General features: G+C 42.7%; 1 non-coding gene across 1 annotated transcript; it reads left to right on the forward strand.

Annotated features, from left to right (window-relative positions):
• Window positions 1-7338: 7338 nt before the first annotated feature.
• On the forward strand, window positions 7339-7412 carry Trnar-ucu (transfer RNA arginine (anticodon UCU)). Its single transcript has one exon. It is a non-coding gene; the product is annotated as a tRNA-Arg (tRNA).
• Window positions 7413-18779: the final 11367 nt, after the last annotated feature.

Below are 18779 nucleotides of genomic sequence, written 5' to 3' on the forward strand. Positions count from 1 at the left end.
AGGTAGCTGAAATACGACTATTGGATTGAACTATTAGGGAAGCATTAGTAACTGGTACAAGGACACTCTAACAGTAGCTAAAGCTGAAGTCAACAGAAGAGCAAGTAAGGATCCTGAGGGTAAAACCTAGAACTGTCAGGTACTAGTCGAGTAAGGATCTGTCTATCCTTTACCACATTTGAATGAATGACCTTAGTTCTAAGGTAGATCAGTACTTGTGTGGATTTTGAAAATCAAATGAGTAATCTGAGGGTCAGTGAGGGTTAATGAGGTGCTCAAAGGCACCTCACATGAGCTGGGACTCAAGCCTTGCTCACTCTACTTGAAAGTTTATAGTTTTCCAACTAGGCTATAACATTTAGTGGGTTTTTTTGTAATATTGGATAAGTAATTTAATTTCTGTGGGCCTGAGTTTACTAATCTGTGTAATTACAGATGGAGAGCATTGACAAAAATTATAGACGACAAAACTATGGGAAATAAAGAGCAAACATTCAGCCACTTAGTATTTTCAATTTAATCTCCAAACTAGTTTTTCTAAAATTTATAAAAGTAATAATGTATGTTAAAATTAAGCTGATGCACAAGGTTAAGAGAGACTTAATTATTTTAAACTCTTTTTTTCCCCATTTTGAGCTTTCTGTGATTCCAGGAAGAGAGAGGTATTCGATCCTTTTAATTTTCTGGTTCATCAGTTAAGACAGAACATAAAGCATTTCACTCATCCTCTCCCTCCCCTTTTCCCCATTCTTTGTTTTGAGTATCCTGGGGATTTAGGAGTAATTCAGTGACACTGTGGTTGAATAAAAAGAACACTAAATTAGGAGCCCGAGAAGCTGGAGCTTATAAATGACTAGCTGACTGATTTTTTAGCAAGTTGCTTCTTTCGTCTGGACATCAGTTTCTTACGTTTTAGCTTAAGGTAATTGGGACAAGAGTGGACCACTGAAGAAAAGGCTATACAGATACCTGATGCCACTTGTTCTAAACACTGTAACATTTCACTCCACTCTGTGGCTTTTCCCAGGCCTGCCTGGCCCTCCTGTCCTATCTGTAGGGTGCCACTCTCCTGGTGTAAAATTAAGAGAACTGAATTTAGTGAAACATCTCTGAGAATCTTGCTTCCTTGGAACAAGGTATAATGGAGATAATTCAAACCTCTCAGCGGGTGCCTCCTGTGGAGGTTACCTGAAGCAGACAGAACTCAGGTCCCTGCCCCAGCCCTACCACTCATGAGCAGAGTACCTTTGGGTAAACTACCTACTAAGATAAGACCTTTGATGAGAATATATCTTTGTGTGTGTAGAAGGAGGACCATGATACTGTGTATCTCACAATCTGAAGATAAAATTGGATTAAAAAAATTCAGAATACTCTTTATCATGGCTATTACTACCATAAATACTGTGTCTTAGGACCATAGACAGCTAACATGAAAAAGGACCTTGTGAATTCATCTCTCTCTTTTTAAAGGCGGGGAATCTGAGCCTGAGGGAGAACTGGCTTACTACAGGAAGGATTCATCTCTTCTTGCCTCTGTGTTTAGTCCTGAGACTGAATGCTCTTTAGGGACATTGCTTAGAGGGCTGCCCTGAGTAGGTAGTAACCATCATTTAAGGATAAACCAGGTATAAACCCTGCTGTGATTTGCCAGCCATATCCTTCCTGTGTAAGGACAACTTTAGTCTCAGGTATTGAAACTACTATTTCAATGTACTTTTCCTTTTTAATTAGGCAGATAAGAAAATAAAAAAGCAACACTTTCCTTCCCTTGCCACAGTGAGTCTACTTTTCTATGTTGTCAAAGCTACTTCTAGGAAGAATGTAACTTGGACATGAGTAGACAGGGATAGAACCTCAGTTTATTCATACTGTTGGGTACCACCAGTGATTTTGATTCTCTTGGTCTAGGATTGTAGATGACTGACTTTTTAAGGAGAGTCTGACCTCTAGCTGACAGCCGCTGGCCCTTTAAGGAGCCTGGTTCCATAGTGACCTTGAAGCATAAGGAGCCTGGTTGCCAGTTTCCCCCTATGGTAACTCAATGCCAGGGGGATTAGCAAGGCTGTGCTCAGGGCCTCCTAGTTTGAAAGCCTGTGGCAGGCCCAGAGAATTGCTTAGTCAAGAAGCAAAACACACAGAAGTGTGTTACAGAGCCAGGCAGAGCCCAGGGCATCAGGAGGTGAACATGAAGAAGAAAGGAAAAACCAACCAGCCTCCCAGAAATGTGGTACTGTACAGACTGGTAGAAGGAGAAGCAGGAGAATGGGACTACAAATGGAGGGTATAGGAAGGGGAGGAGACTCAAAATGAAAGGATGGTGGCTGGATGAAGTATTGAGGATGGAATTTGGAGGCAGGAAAAGGGCCTGAGGAGGAAGGAATACCAATGATAACTTTGGGACTAACAAGCAGAGCCTGTGGAGAAAGGGATGCGAGGTCTGGGAAGCTCAAGTGAACCTTTGGGATGATAACTTATGGAGACAGATAGAAAAAAGAAAAGAAAAAAGGACAATGGGCTGAGCCTGGGGAAAACCACGAACAGTGAGTTTGGAAGAGTGTGGAGTTAGTCACATGAGGGTGACAGGACTAAGAAGTACCCTATAGACAGTGAGCAGACAATAAAATAATTAGGGAATATCAAAAGCAGAATGTGGGGAAAGGAGAGAGGAATCTGAATTAAGAGATGTGTGTGTGTGTGTGAGAGAGAGAAAGAGAGAGATACATAGGCAGAGGGGAAAGGAATGTTTAAAACAAGAAATGACTGTTATGAATTCCAAGGAAGGAGGAAACATTGATGGGAACTGAAAGAAACAGTGAGGACTGAGGACCTGAACACATATGAAGAGGGAAGAGGGAAGTTAGACACAGGTACAGAGCTCCCTCACCCTAAAGATGATAGAGGAGTTGAACCTGAGACTGGGCACTAGCAATTCACTCATTTGTTGGAGTGTCTAAGTGAGGCATTAGAACATTTCTTCCCAAATTCTTAGAAGTATCCAGTGGAACATTGCAGCCACAACCCCTCCATTTGTTAAATACTGCGATCTTCCTTCTCCTTCTTGGTCAAAAAGAAACTTCATATTTTTGGAGATATTTTCTCCATAATTGATCGTTTGACTGTTTTTTTCTGGAGAAGACTGGCAGAGGTAGGAGAAAGCTACTAAACCAGGGAGATTCTCTCTCCAGATTCTTTACTCCTCCTATTCCCTTAGGGAAATGAGCTTTCCTATGTTAAGGTAAGTCAGTTCTGGGGCTACTTTGGGGCAGGCTGGAAGGCCTGTATAACTCAGTTGGATAAGGCTAGAGCTTAAAACGGATTTTGAAAGTTGAATAGGATGAATGAAGGCAAATTTCCCTTTATTTATTTTTCTTTGGTTTCATTATCAGGTTTAATAATTCTCTGGATTATCTCTCCTCTTCTGTGGAGGATAGGAAATGATATAGGGAGAAATAAACTGTCTGCAGTAAAGCTCATGGGGGGAAGAAGGAGGGAATTAGGAAGCTTTGGTAACATAAATGATTCCTAGTGATAGGTTGAAGTGCCTGAGAGGAGGAGGTGAGTTAGCATGGGACAGGATTTCACAAGAACCAAATGTCTGGAAAAGGATGGAAGGGCCTCTGTGATGTTAGGGTATCCATTTTACTCTTCCAAAGGGGTAACAAATATGAGCCTTCCCAGGAAGTGATCACAGGAACAATGGTGTGGGCTCACTCCCAGGGGTGAGAGCAAGCAGGCACTGACAGTGGGTGGGCACATGAGATGTGTGCAGAAATTGCTCGTTAGAGGTATCTGTGCCTAAAGAGGCACCCCATTGGAGGGACTGGGAGATGAAGTACAGAGTCGAAGGACTGAGCTCTGCAAATACCTAATGCACTATTTTACTTCAATAACATACCTTAGCATTTAATATACATCAAATAGTTGATAGAGGTACCTTTAGGAGAGCCATGAGACCACCACAGGCTGTGCAATTTAATTGTGTTTGTTTCTTTTTGGCATTTATCATACGTATCCCAGCAACAATTTATGAATGAAATAATGTATGAGCATCACCAGCTTGTCTGTAGGGTCACGGAGTGGTATCCAATTAGAGGCATGAGTAATGATTGAGTCACAGATCTTTGGAGAATTGAATCAGTACATGTTTTTTTTTTTTTTTGGAAGAGAAGATACTAAGGGTTTCCAGAAACTGGAATAGCATGTACCTGGTTTAAAGGAAAGAAAAGAAGTAGTCTTCAATCATTTTGAATGGCTTAACCTTATTATTCAGTTAAAGCTTTATTTGATTGTTTCTCTCCTTAGTTTTAAATCGAAGCATGGTTTAAGAGACATTATTCATACTCTCAAGAAGCAGATCTGATTTACGAGTGATAAAAAAAAAACAAGAGATGTCAGACAGACAGTCCAGAATACTTTTGCCAGTATAGATTATCAGGAATCCCAAAAAGACTTATTGGCAGCAAGAATGATTTTCTAAAAGAAAGAGATTTTGGTGGGGTACGAGGGAGAGGTTAAAGGAAGGGTCTTCCAGGGGAATATAGTGACTCAAGCAATAGAGTTGAGAATTACAATTTTATGGACTAGAGGAAGGAAGGGGACAAATGCTTTTCATCATGAAACCTCAGTTTATCTTTACTGATAGGATATTATTACCTTGCATTTATAATGAGGAAGTAGAACATCTGAGAAGCAAATTTTCTCAGTGTCTCAGAGCACATAAGCTTCACAGCTTGCTATGGAAGCATAATCTTTCTTTGTGCTTCCAGAGTTATGGTCTTTGTGTGGACTAGGCAACTTGACACCTTATTTGTTGGACAATAAATTGTGTGTCCTCCTTCTCCGTTATGCACATTTCAAAGAATTCCTCCTTTGGAATTTACCCACAGGATCTTTGAGGGCAGCACCAGGCCATTATTTATCCTGAATCATTGTGACTCCAGCACCCAGTAAGCACATTGCAATCATTAAACAACTTCTGAAGGGAGATGGAGAGCCAAGACTCCGCCTTTAAGTTCTGCAGAACTAGGGGACTGATAGATTTCTAGGCTGTGCGATCCTATCTTTGTGAAGATCAGAGATTATGGGGTATGTGTATGGGGGGAAGTGGTCTAAGGGAGCATCCTGCCCAAAAGAAGACATCCCCAGAGTTCTAGCCTTGCCTAAATGGCTCCTTGCTGGCGTATGGAGTTGAGTTTTCCTTGATAGCCACATGACCTCTTGGCCTGTCCCTTGACCAGCACCTTGTTGGGAGTTATTGAGAATAATATAGTCTAGCTGGCATTCAACCAGTCTCTGGCTGGCAATTTGTGGGTCAGATACATTGTTGTTGTCGTTTTAGTAGTGTAAGTTAGTTATACAAGAGTGGGGGGATGGATCTCTTGTCATTCTTGGGCATCTTTGTACAATATATTCTAGTCAACCTTATACAATATATTCTAGTCAACCTTACCCCCACTGTCACACTCCCTTACTCCCCACAACCTTCCCAGAACAACTGCAATAGGTTTTGTTTTTCTATTTTCATACGAGCAAGGAGTCGGCTTCCTGGAGGTCAGGCTCTTGAAGTTGTCCAGGATACATATGCTGAGAATGAACTGCTCTGTGCCTCCCAGCTTTAGGTTTATGATATATTTGCTGAGCCTTTTCTGAACTCATGTCTGTACTCCTGTGTGACAGGTAAGTTTCACTGGAGTGGGAGTAGCTGCTTTTCCCCAGGTGGTTGAATAGGTTTTCTGTTCCCATCTTTACCCCAGCTGAATTGCCATCCTATGTCCTCTGCCAGGTCTCATTCCTGTGCCCTAGAAATGGGCAGGAAGTGAAACACCCAAATACAAGTCTAGAGTTAGAAGGACCCTTAAAGTTCTTCCAGTCCAAACATTTCCTCCTGTATGGAGTCATTTGTCTCCATTCCTGTCTGTCATCTGGCCTCCCAGGCTAGACCAATCTTAAGCTATGGTTGGAGTCTGCAGCCCCTGTCCATAGCTGTGGGCTATGGAAACATACCAGGAGGGAGGCGGAAGGGGAGTCGCAGTCAGCTCCCTGCTTGTACAGCAATCTTTTCAATGGGAGTGGGGCGGTGAACACTGAGTCAAGACTTTTAAGTGAACCTATTGTCATAGAGACCAATCATCACAATGAGTCTGACAACCAATAGGGGAAAATGAGCTGCAAGTGAGGTGAGAGCCCTGGATTAAACATTCAGAAGAACTGGCAGAGGGGAAATTCTAAACAACAGTGATTATGGAATTTTGTTCTCTGGGAGACTTTTGAAAATGGCAAGTGTTTTTATGCATCTGAGCAGTCTTTTACATGTGATTATAGAGCGGTGGTCAATTTAGTTTACTCGTTCACCACTAGCAAGCCCAGATAGCTGAGAAATCCTCCTGTTTTAAATTAGGAAGGCCTGGGAGAAAAGACTGGAAGGTACTTGGGGCTGGTGAAGGATGGGGGAAGGGAGGGCTGTGTGAAGCCCACCTGTATTTCATCAGAGAGCTGCCACCTTCACTCTCTTCCTATATGCATGCATGCACGCATGCATATAGGGGGGAGGCACACATGCACGCGTGCACACACACACACACACACACACACACACACATACACACTCTACACTGTTCCGTCTTTATTTCCATCCTTAATTCTACTGAAGATGCTGAAGACAGCTCACATCAGACTCCTCCTCCCTGTGCTTCTCAGGGCTTGACAGATGCAATTTAAAGCCCAGAACTGGTCCAGTTTCCTGCAGCCTAGCTTTCTAGCCTATCCCTGCCACTGTTCAGTGTTTCTTCACAGAAGCATCGTCTTTGTCTCTGAGATCAAGAGAGGTTTTGGGGTTGTTTTTGTTTTCATTTTTTCCCTCGGAATCCCTCAGCTTTGCCCAGCCTCTGTGTGAGGATAGTGGACTGGGATGAAACCACACGGAGGAGGAAATGGGGGAGGGAGGTAGAGATGGCTCCAGCCTCCCGGCTGGCTCGCTTAGCTCCGCGGCTGGCTGGAAGTACTGTGCTTCATTAGCATGAGAATACAGAGATTTTCCCCTGTCCTCCCATAGGGATGGAGAGGAAAGGAGCTCAGGCTCTTGCTCTGTCCTGCGGTATCAGGGATTCTGGGACTAGGAAAATGACTACTGTCACATTCCTCCAATCCTCTGAGAATCCTAGGAACCCCACTGTATTGAGAAAAGCTTTGATAGAGCTCACTGGTGGATCTCCACTCCAGATTTTCCAGCTGTCCCTGTCCCCCCCACCGCTCAGAGAGCAGGATGCTGAGATGGCTCGGTGATGCAGAAGGTATGTGCTTTTTCAGTTCTGGTGCTGATGCTGTGTGTGTGGTGAGGTCTCTGTGGCGCAATGGACGAGCGCGCTGGACTTCTAATCCAGAGGTTCCGGGTTCGAGTCCCGGCAGAGATGGTCACCTGCAGCTCCTCCTTTTATTTTGCATGCTGTCATGCTAGGTTGATGATTATATTTATTCCTCCCTGGGGGCTCTGGAGAGAGAAAGGAAAGCTCCTTGCTCAGAAATACCAGACTCTCCTTTTTACTTCCCCCTGACTCCATTCTTTCTGTGTTCCTGTCTCTGATTTTCATTGTGTGGTAGAGGCTGGGATGTATGCTGCATCTCTCTGCACAGCCTGACCGACACAGCCTTTGGATCCTTTGCCTCAGGATGGGATAATTGTCACATAGCCACCAAGGTACTGGGTCACAGGCTTTGGAACAAACTATGGTCCTCATCCTTTACCTGAGAACACAAAAGGGCAGATTAACACATATGCAAAGGGCTGGCTCTAAGGTAATAGCCAAGGTGTTCTCTTTGGAGTCGGGAGATGGTTTGGGTCACATAGAGAATAATTGCTTGTGATGTCTTTGCCAGCGATACTTTTGCATTCCCAGGGCTCTGTGGGCTCAAGCTCATCATTCACTCATGATCTCATCTGTAAGGTGACATGCAATCATTGCTCTTTGTCTCAGTGGAATAAACACCCAGCAACACACTAATTGGCAGCATGAAGTTGGATGCCTTTGCCCCTGGAAGGTTAATGATCTCCTATTTAAAGGCTCTTTACTGCGAAGTTTGCAGTGCCCTTTGTTTTCATAGGGCAAGCATAGAGAGTTGCATATGAATGGCATTAAAAAAATAATGCTCACTTTCCTACAAGCTGCTTTCTTCCCTCCTTTCATCTTGAATTCACTCCTGCTGTCTTTCTCCATCTCATGGAGATTGGGAGCTTGGTCAGATTTGGAGGTAGCTTGGGTTTCTATTTTGGGCAGGGCTGACTGGCTTCCTCATACATTGCTGCCTCTACCCTATTAGCTAGAAGGAGCTTCCCTTGCCAAGAACTGACCTCCACCTGGGGTGAACCCAGGAAACCCAAGAAGACGCCTTCTCCTGGCTGCTGGAGGGTAGCAGCATCCCTCGCACCCTCCCACTTGGAGTTCTTTCTCAATGAGGAACCAGAGTACATAGCCATCCCTGAACTGGCACTCCCAGCAAGCCGAGCTAAGAGGGGGAGAACACACATTCGGATTTAACCAAACCATGCTCAAGGGTGGGGAGCTGATGAGACAGAGAAAGGACTCGAGGCTGATGCTTTTTCCTTGAACACCTACCAGTTTATAGAAAGTTAAAACTTCTGAAGTTCTCTGGAAGTGTCTTGCTTGCATTAGACTTAAAAGTCTTGTAGTAAGAGCCAAGAATCAACTCCTTCCTGAATTATTTTAGTGGAAATCAGATATTAACCCCCATTCATCATTCTGCAGATGTGACCCTGGGAAGCCCAATGTTGTCCAGAAATTCCATAATCTTTCCTGGATCCTCTCATATATTATTAACATTGTTCCATTCTTGATATAAGCCAAGACCTGAAAGGCTGGGGAAGTGTGTGTGTGTGTGTGTGTGTGTGTGTGTGTGTGTGTGTGTGTGTGTGTGTGTGTGTGCGTGTGTGTGTGTGTGTGTGTAAGCTAGTTTAAGGAAGGGATGTGTCAGATTTTCCAACCATAAAACCTGATGTCACACTGTTCCTTTTGCTCCCTATCTCATGCTAGTGTATTTGGACTACTCAACTCTTAAGAGTTGTGAAAGAAGATTGTTCCTACGGGTACTGCCTAAAGTCAGGTTTAAGATCTGTGTTCATTCGAAGGTTCGCTCATGTCTACATGCTTTCTAGAAATAATGGTCAGATTTCAGAGAATCATGAGGATAAAGATGGGAGCAAGAACAGAGAGGGGACATGTGTCCAAGTGGGCATGGCATTGGGGTTTGTGTTTGATCAGTGTGTGATGTTGTCAGGTCCATCTGAGAAGTTCTAAATCATGAGGATTAAAAGCTGCAGATAGTCCCCTGAGCCCGACTGTAGCCTGCCATTCTCACTCCCTCATCTGGAATGAGAGGACCTTGGAGTGACTTGCAGCTAAACTTCTCTACTTTGATTTGTTAATTTATAGACACAAGAGTGTACTGTCCTGCAAATGCAAGAGAAAGTCCATTGCTCAGTTTTGTTGGTTGGTTTTCATATTGCTTTTGTCTTTCTTCTCCGTTTTCCAGCCAGAAAGTGGAGAAATGAGAGGATCTGACCATCTGAGCCTGCCTGGAGCCTCCATGTTGGCTGAGTGCTATAGGCCGCCATAGGCTTAGGGACACCTAAGAAAGAAAACAGATGGGATGTTCCTAGCTGGTGGGTCCCTCAGAGGACAGATGGTCCTTCTGTGTCACAGAGAGGGATTTTTATTTCATTCAGAGAGGTGGCAAGGTCTGCAGGCCACCCATTTAAGAGAACTAGAAGCTTCCACATAGATACATCACCCAGGTTTTGCCTTCATGGCTCCATCTCTAAAGGATAACATCTCAGGGGCTTACAGAAGAATGCCATCGGAACTGGAGGAAGGCTCGCTCACACTGGTAGAAAAACAAAACAACATGTTCTATGTGATAACAATTTTCTCTTAATGCGTGAAGTGTAACTTATGTACGAATATCATAATTACTGTATTTTAAAGATACTCAGAATGCAAAAAAGAAATAGATTAAAAAATAAAGTCACTTTACTAGAGGACTCAGATGTTTCAGAGGTGTTGAAGCTGATCATTAATTGTAAAGTACTGTATGCGGGCAGATGTCTTATTTATTATTGTATTCTCAGTGCCTGAAATATGGTAGGCATTTGATGGATATATTTGAAAGAATTAATGCTGGTTTAGATTGGCTATAAATTATGTAGATAGGAGAGAGAAGAAGATTCCTCATAACTCTTAGGGAGCAGGGAACACAGGCAATATCTTCCCGCATTAATTCATTCACTTAACAAATATCCACCAAGTGCTCACGTTATGTTACTGTCTGCTCTAGGCCCTGGCTCTGAAGTGGCCCCAGTTCCCTTGCCCAGTGCACATTCCTATGATGGAGACAAATGACAGACAGGTAAATAGATTTTACAATGGAATCTAGGTGGAGATAGGTGCTATGCAGAAGTAACAAGGAGGAAGGGGGGGAGAGTACAGGCAAGAGTGGTGTGTAGGGAGGACTTCCTGGAGGAGGTGATATCTGAGTGAAAACCTAGATGAGGAGTGGTTGGATGAGCTCTCCCAAAGGAGGGCGACTGTGAAGGGAGAGACGGAGGCCTGGAGCTCAGTGGGGTGTGGAGAGATGGTGAGGTGGAAGAGGTGATGGGCAGAGGAAAGTTCAAAATTTAATTCTGGGCTTGTCCCTGAGGCCAGTGTTCTCAACCCTGTCATAACTAACTCTGCCTGATTATAAACCATGTGGGAAATTCTGTGTTTACATGTGAAAAACATTTAGACCCAAGCTCATATGCCAACAAATAGGCATTTAAGAGGTCATTCTGAAGAAGTGAAAACCACAGGTGCTTGTTTGTGTGAAGTGCTTTTGCAGGTTGTAAGATGCATAAATCCTAGGTGTCCTGGCTCTCTTCAATGAGTGCCAGTCCCCATGCATTACAGAAACACAAACACATGTGAGGGTCCCTATCAGCCCCTCTGGAGCCCACTGACATGGGGCGCGTAGGCCAGGCTTTCCTACATGTTAGTGAGACCACAAGCAGACATAAGTCCTTGGCTTCAACAAAGGAAAGGAGGAATCTGGATAGCAGGCTAGCAGGTGAATTTGGGATGCCCCTAATGGGTAGACTGGGAGATGTAGGAAGGTTTGCTGGTGGCCTGGGCACAAGGCCTTACAGGGATCTGGTGTGGTTCTGGGGTTTCCCCCCGCAGTGCCTCCATCGCCAGCATGATAGCTGTGTCCATTGTCTGTGGAACACTGTTTTGGAATGCATGGCTTGTATTTTCCTGGGAACGAGTTATTTCTTTATTGTCATTGCAATGGATGTCACCTACTGGTGAAATGTTCTGTTTGCTTGGATTTAAAATGAAGGGGGGAAGGGAGAAGAATGAAGTCAAGAATACATTGTAGTAGTGAAACCCTGTTTCAGACAGATAGACAGACAGACAGACAGACAGACAGACAGACAGACAGACAGACAGACAGACAGACAGATAGATAGATAGATAGATAGATAGATAGATAGATAGATAGATAGATAGATAGATAGATAGATAGATAGATAGATAGATAGATAGATAGATTACTTTAAAGATACTTTTCTTGGGATCTTGAGATCTATAGTTAGTTACAACAACATTGTATGACAAATGTTTCATCCAAATCCTCTTTTCTCCCAAAATGAGTTTTCTGGGAGTGTCTACTCCACGGTAATTTCACAGGACATTAATGTAAGTGTCTCAGGGGTAGGCTAAGAATGTTGCTCAGTGAGAGAGCACTTGCCTGGCTTACACAAGGTCTCAGGACCCATCCACAACAACGTAACAGAAAAAGTTTCTTGGGGGAGTAAAAGGTGAATAGTTCTGTAGTCAACTTACCTCAACAAACTTTATAACTTTAAAAAAAGAATTCAGTATATATACCACAAAAATTAAGAAAAATAAGGGGAGGTGTGGGTTGGTAGGGTTGGGTGACATTGTTAAAAGGGATGGCATTGATCAAGATTTATAAACTGCATTATTGAATGACAAGTCCTTTGTTCAACTACTTAAAGACAATAAAATAACTTCAAAAATTGGTAACAACTAAAATACACTCTCTAAAAACAGTGATTATATCCATAGTAGGTCCCATAAATTATAATAATTATTACTGGATGTCTTTTTTTGGGGGGGGGGTCTGGTCATGGGGCCTGAACTCTGGGCCTAGGCGCTGTCCCTCAGCTCTTCAGCTCAAGGCTAGCGCTCTACCACTTGAGCCACAGCACCACTTCCGGCTTTTTTCTTTTTGCTTATATAGTGCTGAGGAATTGAACCCAGGGCCTCATGCATGCAAGGTGAGTGCTCTACCACTGAGCCACCTTCCCAGCTCTACTGGACGTCTTTAAACATCGTTTTGACCATCTTGGAAATGGGCTGGGCCTTTTCGTCCTGTGATAGAGCTACTGTTCTGTGATGCCTCTTTGAGAGAATGACAAGACACAGAAATTGGTTGTGATTAAGGAAATTGATAACCTTGAGCACAGTAGCAGCAGCACCTCCCATGGGAATGACACAGACCTGTGTTGAAGCACAGGTGATGCTGTGCTTGGGGCAAGTTCTAGATCTCTCTGAGCCTTGCTTTCCTCACCTAGCAAGAAATCTACATCACACTTAGAATGAAAAAGGATGAGGTGTGTGAGCATGTTTAGAGAGTTGGATATCCAGTAAATGCAAACACATGTGCTAGTCTGTTGGTTTCACGATGTCACTTTCAACGGATCTCCTTTATATTCAATATACTGAGTTAGATACTTGGAGACTGTGTGTGAGCGCTTAGGAGATATTGCTATGCACCTGATGCTTATATCCCCTGAAAATACTTGTACACAGCGGAGTCCTAGTGGAAGTAGAAACGTGTTTAATGCATTTCAGATGATGGTAGTTATATTCCAAGAACACTTTCTTCCACTGTAGTCATTGTGAGGTCTCTCTCTCTCGTTCTTGCTCCCCTCCCGTGTGTGTGTGTGTGTGTGTGTGTGTGTGTGTGTGTGTGGTGCATTAGTGGTAGTGTGGAGTGAACAGTGAAGTTTTAGTCCAGCTCTTTAATCCAACCTTTAGTACAGCCCTGGAAGCAAAGGTTTCTAGGCCCTGTGGAAAAGGGGTGGGTGCAGGCCAAGTGCATTCTATCTGAGGAGGCAGGTAGATGTCTTCAGAGAAAGAATTAGGCTAAAATGAAACATCTGGGGAGCTAAGAGGAGCCTAGGGCTTGACTGTCACATTCCTGGCCAGGGCCCTTGCTGGGAGAATTCCCTGCATGGAGTCAGCTTGATCTGACTCTCAGGGGAGCATGTTGGTGAAATCACTAACACTACTTATCTTCTCTTCTGTTAGCTGCATCTATAGAACACTTGCAGGAGGAAATATGCCATCCAAACGAGCAGGCAGCTTAGAACTCATTATGCTTATTTGGAGAGAACAAGAAGGTTATTTCTTTTCGAATAATTCCATGCAAACTTCTGACAATGCTTTATTTACTTTTTTAGTTAAATGTGCCCCTAATGGCAGAGGAGAATAACTGACTGCTTACCACCCAATTTCAAAAAGCTGAGGCTAAAGTGGTCTGAGCCAATAGCTATATGCATATGACCATATAAAATGATGCTTATTGAAATGAACTCCAAGAAATGGAGACGAGTTTTTTTTTCATTGTGTGGTTTAAATTATTTATTTTTATTTTTTCCCTTTGGTTTATTCCCTGTTGTCACTATTTTTTATTTCTGTATCATTTGTCTTGTGAAGTTTATCTGATTTGGCAAAGGGAAGAGGAATCACAGAATCGGTGGGACAAAGGGTGAGCAAATTCAACAGTGATACTATACACTATGTTGGAAATGAACGTTACAACCTGGGGAGTAGGACCAGGGGGTGAGTGGAGGAAAATGAGGGAGGGGTAAGACTGTTCAAAAAGAAACGTACTCATTACCTTACTAATATAACTCTAACCTCTCTGCACATCACCTTTACAATAAAATTTAAATAAAAAAATAAAGTGGTCTGAGCCAAAGGCAGTCTTCTTGGATTGTGTCTCATTAGAAATGTCCTTTGGAGATACAAATGTTGTTATCTGGTCTCAACCCTTAGAGTAAAATGGAAGCCTTGCATACTACACATATAAAGGTCATTTCTATAACAAAATAGATACTATAGCAGAGCTAGCTTCATGTAAAAATGAGATCATAGTCCCTGAATAGCTATCAAAGAATAAAAGGGAGTGGGTTTCAGGACAGGTTAACTAGGCAGAAACCCACAAGGTTCAGTGAATAAGAATTATTTACTCATTCAAAGAATATTAATTTGGTACCTGATGTGTGCTAAGCATTGAACTAGGTATGGTGATGAGCCAAAGGGCACAGACGGCTACCACACAAATACATGCCAAATTGTACCTGCGAATGAAGAGCACTCTAGGGAGCAAGGAAGGTCTGGGCCTGGGAGGGTGCGCTTTTCCAGGGAGCTCAAGCAAAGCTTCCTCAAGGATGTGCATCTTCCTCGTCATGTACAAGGACTTTCATTTGGCTGGTTCCATTCATATACACTTCATACATACATATACACATTCATACACTTGGAACAAGTTCACCCCCTCTGAACTACTCCCTTCACACTCCTGTTTCTCCCACTATCTTCACACACACACACACACACACACACACACACACACACACACAATTATGTTCACCTTCCAGTACCCTTTTTATCCCCTACCCCTTCAGGTTCACCTTGACAATTTCATTTTTATGCAGATGTCCTGTTATTATCATCATCATCGTTGTTGTCGTCTTCATCCCCATCATCATCATCATTATCAACATTGTTTAGTCTTGATTCTGCCTACTAGTAAAACAGTAATCTTTCATTGCATCTATTTTCCTGCAAATGGCATTGTTTCATTCTTCTTTATGGAAGAGTACTACTCTGATACACTACATTTTTCCTTCTCTATTCATTTGCCTCTGGGCATGTAGGCTGTCTGCAAAGCTAGATTTTGTGTTGTGAAAAGCCTGTGTGTGCAGGTGACCCTCTTGTATGGGTACATGCCCAGAAGTAGGGTGGGAATGTCACGAGTAAATCTATGTTTAGTGTTTTGAACCTCTATACAGACTTCCACAGTGGTTACCCGAATTCATATTTCCACTGATAGTGATGAGGGAGGGTCTCTCCCCATACCCACCTCCTCACCACAATTTTTGTTTGCTCTCTTCATGATTGCCATTGTGGCTGAGGTGAGGTGGTCAGTGTAGTATTGATTTGGATTTTCTTTATAGCCAAGGATATTAGACATTCCCTCAAGTATCTCTTAACCATTTGTACTTCTATGAACTGTCTGTTCTATTCATTCACCCAGTTATTGATTAGATTGATTATTTGTTGTTTTGGTGTTTGAATTTTGAGTTCTTAGTGTATTCCTATAGTCTTTGTATATTACAAATATGAATCCTTTATCCAGCCAATAGAGCTGGCAAATATTTCCTCTCATTCTATGGGTCTCTACATTCTGATAATTGTTTTCTATAATATGCAGAAGCTTTGGGACATGTCTCTTGACTTGAATATAAATGAAATGTTTGGAAATACCAGAGGGAAAAATGAAGAAACAAGCTACATAGGCAGAGAAACAGCATCCACTAAGTTCTTGCAGTGGGAGGAGAAATGCCACAGATGATGAACTGAAAAGCAAGTTTGCGTTGACTATGAAGAATAAGAGGAAGGTGCTATGCTTTGAGGGTGGGAGGGGAAGCAGGTAGGAAGATCCCAGCAGGCCTTCCAAGGGGTTTTGTTTTTATCTCCCCTAAAGGGGAAACTAGGAAACTATAGAGGGATTTAAGCCAAAGAACAACGTGATTAGATATGCATTTTAGAAAGATTACTGCAGCTGCTGCTCTGAGAACAGCATGGAAGGCTGCCAGGAAAGATGCTGGAGCTGAGTCAGAAGTCACCACCAGGAGTTGTCAAAAGCCAGATTCGGTTGGACTAAGGTGATAATGGTGGCAGTGGGTAGTAATGGGATATAGAGAGGGATAGAATATTCTAGAAGTGTTTGAGAGATGATATATGGAGTATTGATTGGTGGATGTTGAACATGATACAAAGGGGAAAGAGTTGACAAGGATGGATCCAGGATTCTGGTTTGTATGCCATTTTCAGAGTTGGGAAATAATAGAAGAAGGCAGATTTGAAGGAAGACAATGGTACGTTCAGTACTGAGTTGCTTTTGTGATATCCACCACACTATTAAGCAGCAGAAATCTAGGAAAGCATCTGGATTGGTTTTTTTGAGGCTTGTCCGCATTCTGGAAGAATTTGAAGCCAAAATTACAGATTAGGTCACTTAGGACAAAGTGAAAGGAGAGAAGAGTAAGGGCCAAAGAATGAACTCATGGGGATTTCAACTCTAGCAGAGTAGAGAGGAGTCAGAGAAGAACTGGTGGGAAAGGGAAGCCAAAATAGTATAATTTATAGTTATAATCTGCCAGGGAAAGGGAGTGTTTGCGAAGGGAGTGGATAGAGCATCACATGCTACTGGGAAGTCAAAAAGGATGATAATGAGAATATGTCCATCAGACTAATGGACATGGAGGTTGATGATGGAGCTGTTTTAGTTTCTGTGGAGTCTCAGGGTAAAAACAATGGTATTGGAAGGGACTGTGGAGGGAGCAGGAGGTCAGGAAGGCAAGGGAATGCATACAGGAAATGCTCCCAAGTTCAGGCAAGAAAGGAAGAGAAGGTGGCAAACTGGAAGGTATGAGGGTATCTTTTATTTTTCTTACTTGTAACTGTTAGAGGAAAGTTTCCAAAGTAAATGTCAACAAACAAAATCGTTTCTATAAACCCTGGTTTCACCAAGGATAAACTCACAGCCAGTATGTTTCATTTGGAGCTCCACCTATTTGATTTGATTTTTAGTGGGAGAGTCATAAATGCATTTGAAAGGTATTTGGAAAAGCATTCATGGAGAGACAGTTTGATTATTCAGGAGAGAAAGAAACCCTCCCTCCCCCCCCCAGCCCCCCAGAAAAAAGCATAAATAACAGTCTAGGTTTCTGAAAAGGTGCAAGGGGCATTGAATGGAACATACAAATAAAAGCATGGAATTTGAGTACTAGAGGTTCAGTGTTCCTAGTGCTTGTGGGAGGAGGGAGGTTTCTCATCTGGACAATACTTAATCCGATTATGGTAGTTGTGGAAGCTTTTTTTTTCTTCAAAATAGATGGCTTGGTCATGGGGAGAAGGGCTGGGGTAAAGAATGGTTGGATGTTTGAGAAGAGTGCAGACATATGGATTAATTTGTGTGGAAAGTGAGAGGGTGATAATAGTTGAGAGATGTAGAATGTTTATTGGGAAGAGGCAGGTTGCTCTGAGATACACATTCATTTCACATACTTAATACACACATGCCAGTGTGTCTCGCTTATAGATGGATTCCCTAGTGGAGGAATACATCTGTGTGCATGCATATAAGTGCATTTTACAATCTTCTGAGAGTGTGGGTAGGATATAAATATCAGAAAAGGGAGGTGGCTTTAATCCTTAAAATATTGATGTGTTTTTAGGCCATTGCTACTGGTTATACATTAATTGGCTCAGGGTGCCACCTGCTGGAAGGCTTGTTGATAGTTACCAGACTTGAGTTTTCCCCATGTAAATCTAAACTCTTATCTTCTTGGAAAGCCTATTGTTCTTGCCTACATTTCCCTTAAGAATTGTGTTTCATTTTTTTCTCCACATCCTTCTCCTTTTTGGGGGTGGTGCAGAGAATGGGCATGGCTTCACTAAGCACCTCACCACCTGTGGACATCTACAGTCATTTTGCTTTTTTGTCTGTTGTCTTGCGTGGACCAGATTCTCCTGCCCTCATCTCCCTCATAGCTCTGATTACAGGCATGCATCACCACACCTGATGTAGGCACTCTCTTTCTGTATTTTTGGATCAAAGCAGTAACATCAAAATACATTCTTTTCTGGACTGATTTTGGTCTTCTGGTCACAAACCATGTCTAACTTGTTTAAATGTATTTGTTTTCCTTAAGCATCAGCCACAGTCTGGACGTGACAGAGGAAAAAACAAATTCCAGGCTTATCTAAAATTGTATACATAACTAGATTAGTGGTTATAAATTTGTAAAGTATGAATGTGGAGACCAATGTTGTCTTGTTTAGCAGCTCTTGCTCCTTACTGAGTTTGCTGTACAGTGTGGGAGGCAGACATCGATTCAGGTACCCTAATACAAGGAATTCACAGTTCCACAAAGTCATGGAGGTTCTTCTGGAAGATGTAGCAGAAGGGGACAGGAAACACATACCAGGTAGGTTCTGAGAATGGAACCTAATATTGACAGCTAGACTAGGGGACAGGTTATGGGCAGGGACTGATAAACCTTTTAAAGGAGTTTTTATTTTATCCCAAGAACAAATATCAAACAGTGAAAGCTTTTATATGTGGAGGGGGCACAGTATGAAAAGGGTTTGAGGAAAGCCAGGATGGAGACAAATTTAAATGAATGTAAAGGTAGGTGCCATCTGGCATTGGCTCATATTAGGTGGTGGAGAGAGAGAGAGAGAGAGAAGGAATGAGTCTGAGATAATCTAATGATATTGAATGGATAAGACTTGGTAGAAACTGGCTGTGAAATGGGAGGGAAAAAGTGGGAAGACTTCTGGCTTTCTGAGCAGCTGGGATTCCCATTTGATGAGACAAGAAGAAAGGGAGAGGCATCTTCTCCA

This window comes from Dipodomys merriami, unplaced genomic scaffold (genome assembly GCF_024711535.1).
Source record: "Dipodomys merriami isolate MVZ:Mamm:240054 unplaced genomic scaffold, mDipMer1.0.p SCAF_56, whole genome shotgun sequence".
Taxonomy (NCBI): Eukaryota; Metazoa; Chordata; class Mammalia; order Rodentia; family Heteromyidae; genus Dipodomys; species Dipodomys merriami.